Source organism: Pelobates fuscus, chromosome 11 (genome assembly GCF_036172605.1).
Source record: "Pelobates fuscus isolate aPelFus1 chromosome 11, aPelFus1.pri, whole genome shotgun sequence".
NCBI lineage: Eukaryota > Metazoa > Chordata > Amphibia > Anura > Pelobatidae > Pelobates > Pelobates fuscus.
Window position 1 is genome coordinate 32151283 of NC_086327.1, and position 9455 is coordinate 32160737.

Genomic DNA, 9455 nt, shown 5'->3' on the forward strand with positions numbered 1-9455 from the left:
TGTTATGGCAACTATCAGTACTTATGTAGTTGTTTACATTTACATCTTTGAAATGTGTTTTCGTTTGTATTTTATTTTCTTCAATGTATATGTTTAAATCTAAATAAGTCACCATAGTATTACTAAAATCTGCTGTTAAAACAATACCTTCTTCGTTGTTGTTTAAAAAAGAGATAAAATCCTTGGCTGAACTAATGGACCCCTTCCAGATAAATAGAAGGTCATCTATATAACGAGAGTAGGATACCAGGCTTTCCACCCAGTCATGCCCCCTCCAGATGGACCGATCCTCCCACTCCGCCATATAGAGGTTGGCATAACTGGGTGCAAACCTGGTACCCATAGCTGTCCCAGTATTCTGTAGATAAAAACTGTCTTTAAACCAGAAGTAATTGTGTTTTAAAATTAAGTCTATGCCCTCAATAATAAAATCTATTTGTTCTTGGAACATAGAATCGTCTCGTTCCAAGATAGACCTTACTGCTTGTCATCCCTTCTTGTGCTGGATGATTGTGTACAATGACTGTACGTCACATGTAATGAGTATATAATCCTTTTTCCAAATTGTGGTTTCTAATTTTTTCAAAAGATCTATTGTGTCTTTTAGATATGATCTTGTTTTTGTGACGTATGGTTGTAGCATTGTGTCGATATATTCAGATAAATTTGAGAGAAGGGATCCTATTCCTGACACAATGGGGCGTCCTGGTGGATCAATTACACTTTTGTGAATTTTTGGGAGGAAATATATTACTGGGATTTTAGGAAATTGTATTTTTATATAGTTATACTCCTTTTCGTTTAAAATTCCGGTATCTTTTTTTTTTTTATAAATGCAATTGCTGTGTGGCATGTAGGAAAACAAAAACCACTAAAAGAACAATTACTGATTTTAAATCAAATAATACTAATAAAACATACAATATAAAAGAGGTCATTACATGCAAGAGTAAAAACGTAATTTATTTATTGGAATGTTCGTGTGGCCTTCAATATGTAGGCAGAACCATTAGGCCACTAAAAACCAGAATTGCAGAACACTGTAGAAATATTGAAAAAGGTTTACAGAATCATTCAATACCAGCTCACTTCTGCATGCACAATAATGACCCTAAACATCTCACGTTCACCGGGATTAAAATAGTTAAAAACCACTGGAGAGGAGGAGATTTTATAAAAAAGATTGGACAAACGGAAATGCAGTGGGTATACCAATTAGATACCCTACACCCCAAAGGGTTAAATGTCGATTTTGATTTATTTAATTTTTTATAATTTTTATAATTTTATCCTATTTTACATTTAGTATTTATTATTTATAGTTTTAAACTTTTTCTTATATTCGGCCTATTTTTTACTTATTCTGCATATTTCCAATTATTTTTTCTCCACTTTTTTATAAATACACCCCAATACGTTCACCTTAGAATTGGGCTCACTTGCCCTCTAATATTTTTAATTTTTTTATTCTTTTATATTATTTGTATGTTTCATATCTACTGTGCCTTATGACCGCTATTCCTTTGTTTGGGTCCTTATGCCATATTGTTCTGTATATATTGCTTTTATGTGCCAAAATTAACTATGCATATACTGCTTTAATGCACTATAGATCTACCATGGAGTTATTCTCCCTTTGATAGTGCTGTGTATATATTGTATATATTGCTTTAATGTGCCACAGATTCACCATGGATATATTGCTTCTATGTACTATAGATTTACCATGGAAACAATCTCCCTTTGGAAATGTTCTTTTTTGCCTATATATATTCCTGCATATTTTTCTTTTAAAGATTAAGTTGTACCTATTGGGAGTACAGCTTACTCTTCGCTGTCTATATTTCTAATATTTATACTTATTATCATTTTCCGTATTTTTTGCTTTATTTTATTGTATATTTGAAAGTTTGCCCACACTAAAGATGGCTGACATGCCCTATTTCGCTCCATGTGATTCCTAGATTTCACCCCGTTCCACATTGGGGCGGGTGACGCTCGGAACGCAACGCACACCATCTATTGGTGCAGCGTGCGTTCCAAGGCGCCAAATTATTCCATTTCTCTTTCACTACGATGCCGCGATCATTTCCGGTTTCGACGCTAGTTACGCGTCATTTCCGGCACGACGCGGGTGCCGCGTCATTTCCGGTATGACGCGTGCGTGTCAGCAGCAAGCCGGAACCAGGAAGCAGACACACCAGACACATCTCCTCATCAGCAAGGATATAAAAACGGACTGTTGGGACATTTAACCACACTTCTGAAGAAGCCTATCAGGCGAAACGCGTTAAGTGGAACTTATTTTATATTTTATATATTTTACCATATACTATTTTGTTTGTTATATTAAAGTATACTTTTTAAAGTTACTTTTTATAGTTTCAACATTTTTTTGGTTTCCTGGATCCTGTATATCCTTGGTGGGGATCATACCACCTAAGCTGTTCATACTAGAGCAGGTCATTTGCTCTAGAAAGTGTAAGTACAATACTATTCATCACTTAATACAATATTAGTACTTACTTCACCATATTGCTGCTATCTTTCTTTTTTATATCTACCAAGCAAATTGCACTTTGAAAACATCTGTGACAACCACTACAAATCCAGAGACGGGGATTGTACCGTCCAAGCGCTTCACAGCAGAGCTCTGTTATAGCTCATTTAAATGTGAGTGGACTGTACAAAGCCATATAACTACCTGTCTTTATAATAACATGTACTGTATTGCACTATGATTTTTTATCTTAATTCTCTTTTGAGGTTATGATTTATCAGAATATTCAAGGATACATGTATGTATTTTTCTGCATATATATAACTCACTAGGCGCGGTATACGCCACTTCTGTTTTTTCTAAGGGTATCACCGTTGGGGGTGGTTCCTAAGAAGGAGCCTGGCAAGTACCGCCTGATACATCACCTGTCCTACCCCAAGGGGTCGTCGGTTAACGACGACATCGACAAGGCCCTTTGTTCCGTCTCATATGCTTCGTTCGACCAGGTGGTGAGTCTGGTGCAGCGAGCGGGACGGGGGGCATTGTTGGCTAAGGCGGACGTTGAGGCGGCTTTTCGCCTTTTACCGATCCATCCGCAGTGCCATCACCTACTGGGTTGTCACTTTGAAGGGGAATACTATGTGGACTTATGTTTACCCATGGGGTGCTCGATATTGTGCGCATACTTTGAGAAGTTTAGCACGTTTCTGGAATGGATGGTGAAGTTGGAAGCGGGCACTAGGATGGTAGTCCATTACCTGGGTGCAGGAGGGGATTGAGGACTTTGGAATGGGTGGCGCACGTTATTGGAGTCCCCCTGGTGGGGGACAAAACGGTGGGTCCTACGACGTGCTTGAGCTTCTTGGGCTTGGAGATCGACTCGATCAGAGGGGAGTGTAGGCTGCCACAGGATAAGTTGGTGGCGCTGCGGCAGGCAGTGGCGGAGGTACGAGGAGCCAAGAAGGTCACGCTCCGGGCGCTTCAGTCACTGCTAGGCCGGCTAAACTTCGCCTGTCGGGTGATCCCAGTCGGCAGGGTCTTTATCAGGTTCCTAGCCCGGGCAAAGAGGGGGGTGGTGTTCCCGCACCACCTTATTCGGGTCTCGGCGGCTATGAAGGCCGACCTAGAGGTCTGGGGGGAATTCTTACAGGAGTTTAATGGGAAGGTGTTCTTTCGGGAGCCAGCAGCTTTGTCACAGGAGCTGGAGCTTTTCACGGACGCTTCAGGTAGCGTTGGGTTCGGGGCCTACTTCTCCGGGCAGTGCGCAGGGACCTTGCCAGAGGAGTGGAGGGTCAGCCCGCTGATCCGCAACTTGGCGTTCCTGGAGTTATTCCCGTTAGTCGTAGCACTGTCACTGTGGGGCCCGCAGTTGAGGGACAAGAAGGTCGTATTCTTTTCGGACAATATGGCAGTGGTTGACGCAGTGAATGGGCTGTCAGCGTCCTCTATCCCGGTGGTACGGCTTCTCCGCTGTTTTGTATTGTTTTGTATGCGTTTTAATATTGTTTTTCGGGCCCGGCACGTGCCTGGACTGTTGAATGTTATTGCCGATGCGTTATCTCGTTCGCAGTGGGAGAGGTTTCAGCAGGCGGCACCTGGCGCGCGGGAGGAAGGGATGTCTTGCCCGGATGAGATGTGGTGGCTCGGGACATCATGCTTGGCGGACTGATCAGGGACTCCCTGGCACCCGCTACATGGACGGCTTACAGTAAGGTGTGGGGGGAATGGTAAGAGCTAGTGCAACAGTCAGGGGGCCAGCCCTCGCGGGAGGCCCGGTTGGACACGCTGTTGTGGCTCATGTGTAGGTCGGTTACCATAGGGGCTTCAACAGCGGTGATAGGCCGAAAGCTGGCAGCGCTAGCTTTCTTGTTCAAATTTAATGGATGGGAGGATGCCACAAAACACTTTTTGGTGAGGCAGGCGCTAAAGGGTCTGAGGAGGGTGGAAGTGTCAGTGGATTCCAGGAGGCCGGTGTCGTTCGAGTTGCTGCAACGGATAGTTGGGGTCCTGCCCGGTGTGTGTTTTTCGGGTTACGAAGTTAAGTTGTTCTCTGTGGTTTTTAGTTTCGCCTTTTTTGGGGCATTTCAGGTCAGCGAGCTGGTCAGCAGCAACCGCCAAGGGGCGGGGGGGCTTCAGGCAGCGGATGTGGAGGTGTGGAGTGACAAGGTGGTGAACAATCTGAGGCGGTCCAAAGCAGACACAATGGGGAAGGGGACCTTGGTTACGCTGGGGGAGCTCCCAGGCGGGGCCACGTGCCCGGTTCAGTGCGCCACGGCCTTCCAGGTAGTCCAGGCGACAGCCGGTGGTTCATATTTCCAGCACGAGGATGGTTCTTCACTGTCAAAGTTCCAGTTCCTCAAGGTTCTGCGGAAGGCTTTGGACAAGTTGGGAGTGGACCCAAGACAGTTTGGGACTCATTCCTTTCGGATTGGCGCGGCTACGGAAGCGGCGAGGCTGGGTTTGGGTGATGATCCGGTGAAAAAGATCGGCAGGTGGGAATCCCTGAGGTTCAGGTCTTTACGTTGGGCCAGACAAGTTGGTGTGAGGTTCAGGGGTGGTTCAAAGGGGGATTGTTACGTTAATGTTGTGTCGTGGTTGGACTTGTACTTTATGTCTTACAGGTTGGACTGCATGGGTGGTCGGCCACTCATATATATACTGGGCACATCGGAGAGCTGCAGTTCGACATCGGGGTCTACAGCTGGGCTTTCCAAGTTCCGTGGTGCAGCTCCGGTGGTTTGGATACCGGGGTTGGGGTTGTGGGGTTGGGGTTGTGGGGAAGTATTTCGTAAAATTTTGTTAGGGCAGGTTCCGGACATTGTGGTGCTGCATGCAGGAGGCAATGACGTGGGGTCATTGCCGCAGAAGGTATTGATTGAAAGTATGAAGAGGGATGTGGACAGGTTGAAGGAGTTAGTACCAGGGGTTATGGTAGTGTGGTCGGAAATGGTTCCGAGGTTTTACTGGCGGCACGCGCGGCACCCCTCCGCAGTGTTGAAAATTAAGGGTAAGGTTAACAAAATCATGGCGGCGTATGTGAAGCGTTTGGGGGGTTGTGATTAGGCACAGAGAGTTGGAGGATATGCTTCCAGGCTATTATAGGCGGTTCACCTCTCTGAAGTGGGCTTAGATTTTCTACTGCTAGGTTTCCAGGAGGGCCTCCAGAGGGCAATCTTTTCCCTGGGGGGGGGGGAGGGGGTGTCGCTCAGGAGCTCGAGGAGTCGAGCTCTGAGCTGTGGCGGGGGATGGAGAGTAAAGTTGGGGGGAAAAAAGAGTGAGATGGGGAAAAGTTTGGAGTTCAGGGCAAATAGGTAGGCCTTTGGACTGGTTTGGTAGGTTCGAGCTCGTAGGTAGCTCCGAACCAGGGTGTGTAGGGGTGTCTCGGTATGCCCCTACACTGGTGGTGCCCTTTGGTGGCAATGGATGGTGCCCTTTGGTGGCAATGGTTGATGCCCTTCGGTGGCAATGGTCATGTTTCAATGTTAAGCTAATATGTTACAATGTTGGGGTATTATGTTTATTATGTTACGTTGGGGTGGGTCATTGTCAAGGGGTTAAATTGTAAACTAATGTGGTAAACTGTGCAGGCCAACGTGGGCCTGATGTTGACAATGACCTTTATAATTTATGTTAATAATAAATAAAAGCTGTGATATATTTTTGCCAAAACCCTGGTGTCAGTGTCATTTATTGTAATAAGTATTTGGTGGGGGTTTTGGGCATATGCCGACAAGGCGACGGTGCACATGTCAAGTATTCTTCAATTTATCACAGTATGATTCCAACCTGCCTGGATGGCATCGCTAGGCTGAAAGCTTTGGGGTTAGTCCACTGCTGGGAGGTTATCATTACTATCAGGGTGCTGCTGAAATGTTCAAAATATATAAAATATATAAAAACAAAAACTATTACAGGTGAGAAATCTGCCTTTGGTTACATATTAAGGTTATAAAAGGGTGTATCTGACAACTATATCATAGATATACATTTTTGTGTAGGTATTAACTAATACAGTTACATTCAGAGTTAATTTTTGGGAATGTTGGACAGACAGACCGATAGATAAATTGACAGACGGGCAGACAGACAGACAAAGACAGTTACAGTGCACTATTGAAATGACCGATATTTATGCTTAAAAGGTACAAATACATGCTCAGGCTCTTCTTACTAATATTAGTGTGGTTAAGTGCACGTGCAACATTATAGAAAAATGGTATTCACAAATCACAACATTACGAGGAATTGTGGACCTTATATTTGGTTGAATGGAGAGGTTGTAGCAGCAAAGACATCTGAAGACTCTGGTCGAAACCCTGTGTTTTTAGAAAGAGTCGGGCTTGTAGTTTTTATTTCCCACTTAGGCCTCATTTTCATTGTATGAACACTATCTATCTATTTATATCTACCACTTTACACCGTATTGTGCAAAACATACTGCAAAGCTTTGTCTTTCCTTCAGTAGATCGATCTGGTCTGCAGTCCCCACGTGCTATAAAAGGGGAGTAGCACGTGTGAGGGCATTACACATTAGCATTGTGGTGTACTTTACTGTTTTTTTTTTTATTGCAACATTTATGCTTGTTCAGTCATGTGCTTCCTCTCACATACAGTTCAACATATCTGGTGCCAGATATATTATAGAACTTCCAATTGGTTGCTAATCGCTTCATAGCTAATGATTATATACCAGTTTATTCCCGTCAGATGAGAACATTACCTGGAGCTTAAAGCAGATCTGTCTCCCCAAACTTACCTTTCTTTAATAGTTTCCTCTTCTCTTCGCTCTAAATCTGTTCTTCTTTTCTTCCTCTCTGTTCAGCAGTGAAGAAGACCATGCATCTGCTGCTGCATTTTGGGTCTCTGATATTTGTAAGCTTGCCTCTCACTATCTAATATTTATTGTAAGTCCATTTTTAATATATGTTTTTTTTCAATGAAGTGTGTTTCAATCGGGGGGCTCCTGCTTTCCTGACCTTATAGGAAATTCTAACCTGTACAGGCACCTAGGGGCCTGCATCAAAGCGCCTGATATAGCTTCCTACTTGTGAGTGATATATATTAATTGTATATTACCTGTATTTTTTTGATACAGGCAACACTATTTCTGTTTTTTTTCTTTCTCTTTTAGATTTGTACAGAATACTCTGTTTGGACTCATGTAGGTAAGTTTTCAACTACGTCCCAACCGCACTTTCTAACCCTATTTCTCTCAGTCCCAGACTCCATAACTCTGCATCTCTAGCCCACAATGTATGAACCCCTCTTTGCCAGCCTTCAACTAATAACTCTGCCTCTACATGACCAAGGGGGAAAAGGAAGCTCGGGCATGTGCAGGACTTTAAATGCTGGGCTGAGAAAAGGTGCATGAAGGCAGACACTCTACATCACTGGCAGTCTGTGGCTGCCAATATCAAGGAGGTAAAAAAAGGAGAAACAGGCAAAATTAATTAAAAAAAAATAAATTGGGGGGATATTTAGGTCTAAGAGACTTGGGGGGGCTGACAATCAAATAAAACAGGTTTGACCCGTGACAGAGACGCTTTAATGAAACTTATCTTTTATGGTTTTAAGCGGTTTTATGATGTTTTGACTTGTTTTCAGCTCTCATAAGTAATGCATAGTAGACACTGAACAACCATGGTTAATGAATATTTAATTAGCTCAGTACTGCATCTTTTTTTGTACTGATGTTGGTTGTTCTGCAACTCATGTGCAGGGGGGTACCTTTCCTAACATTGACTAATGGAAAAACCATTTAGACAAACCAAAAGGACGCAACAATGCTCCAATCAGTGTACTGCAAAATATGTACATAATATTTAGATTATGCCTTGCACAGCTGCATTGTCAATTTTGATGACTTTTAAAGAGGTAGAGGAAGTGTAAATATGTTTTAATCCATTTTTCTGTTGTGTTTTTTTTTTTTTTTGCTGTCACAATACTGAGATTACTTGAACTTCTTGCAGGTTGCAGGGGAACTTTTCCATGTACATATTTTGAGAAGACCAGTTTAACAGAAATATAATTTCCCTAAACCAATTATCACCATCTAGTGGCCAGTTACATTGATTGCCACAGCTTTCAGAGCTTACTCTGACTATGTAGAAATCTAAATAATGCCTGCACTGTGCTGGCTGTGTGTGAATGTGATCATGGGATTGTGATATACTTTCTAATTCAAACACAAATACACTGACACACTGACCCATACACAAACACATTGCACACCGATAGACAAATCCAATAAACACAAACTACACATCTCTTGTACAGAGTGTCAGTCGCTGGAATATGACATCACACTGTATCCCAGGAGCATTCAGCCCTGTGCATCACAAAAAGCAGCCTTTCCTCATACTCCCCTATAAGCCACCAGTAAGCAGCAGTTGCTTCACCCGAGCTATGGCTGCCCTCTGTGAAATTTTACGGTGGGCTAGTCCGGCCATGTACCAGTCAGAGCTACACTTACTGCCCGGCACCAGGCAGCCCTGCCCGTACCTCATGGCAAAACCAAAATAGCAAGAAAACTTCCTGCGTGGTGTTATGTTTCCATAAAGTCATTTATGCACAGCAGGTTATGCTGTTCTGAGTGAAGGTTTTTCATGAGTGAGGAGGGCCAAATCACCATGGAAAGATGAGTGATTTATTACTTATATGCTGTAAACTACACCCAAGCCATTGATCTTTAAAAATTTTTTGGGACATTTTGAACTCAGCATCACATTATATTATGTCAGATAGTTTGTATGTACATAGACTGCAATCAGAATCACTAAGACAATTCACTGAGAAGGGCTTCGGCTATATTATTTGAATTTAACATATTCAACTCGACACCCTTTCAAAGTCAATAAAATGAGATGCATTGAATTGGGTAATAATCACCGTGGGACGTACATGGTATCTAGAAAGGAGTGAAATGTAACTTTCCTGGTAAAACCCTTTTTGGTAT